Source organism: Grammomys surdaster, unplaced genomic scaffold (assembly GCF_004785775.1).
Source record: "Grammomys surdaster isolate TR1022 unplaced genomic scaffold, NIH_TR_1.0 166, whole genome shotgun sequence".
Classification (NCBI taxonomy): Eukaryota; Metazoa; Chordata; class Mammalia; order Rodentia; family Muridae; genus Grammomys; species Grammomys surdaster.
This window is the reverse complement of record NW_021604614.1, coordinates 1,378,606-1,379,011: the sequence shown is the minus strand read 5'-3', so window position 1 is coordinate 1,379,011 and position 406 is coordinate 1,378,606. Positions and strand designations below refer to the sequence as shown.

At 50.5% G+C, this 406-nt stretch overlaps 1 protein-coding gene across 3 annotated transcripts in view; it reads left to right on the top strand.

The window, feature by feature from the left end:
* The window catches only part of LOC114620073 (NADPH--cytochrome P450 reductase), a 60,763-nt gene that overhangs the window by 41,518 nt on the left and 18,839 nt on the right, over positions 1 to 406 (top strand). The gene's annotated exons all lie outside the window — the stretch shown is intronic.

Sequence of the window (406 nt, the reverse complement as noted above, 5' to 3'; positions counted from 1 at the left end):
TCTCTCTCTCTCTCTCTCTCTCTCTCTCTCTCTCTCTCTCTCTCTCTCTCTCTCTCTGTCTCTCTGTCTCTCTGTCTCTCTGTCTCTCTCTGTCTCTCTCTTTCTGTTTCTTGGTCTACTTAGTGGCCCTGAGCGCCACTCTCTCTGTGACCACTTGATGAGTTCCTGTGTGAATTTACCCACCGCATCTGAGTTTTCTTTGCTGCTGATATGTTAGTATCAGAGTCTAGTTTGCACCACTGAGATGGCAGTGTGAGAGAAGCCGAAGTCTGAGGTCCTAGCAGCTAAGTGGAAGCAGGAGGGTCAGGAGTTCAAGGTCATCCTAAGCTGTGTGCCAGCCTGAGCTGACTCTGTGCGGGGAGAGAGAGAGAGAGAGAGAGAGAGAGAGAGAGAGAGAGAGAGAGAG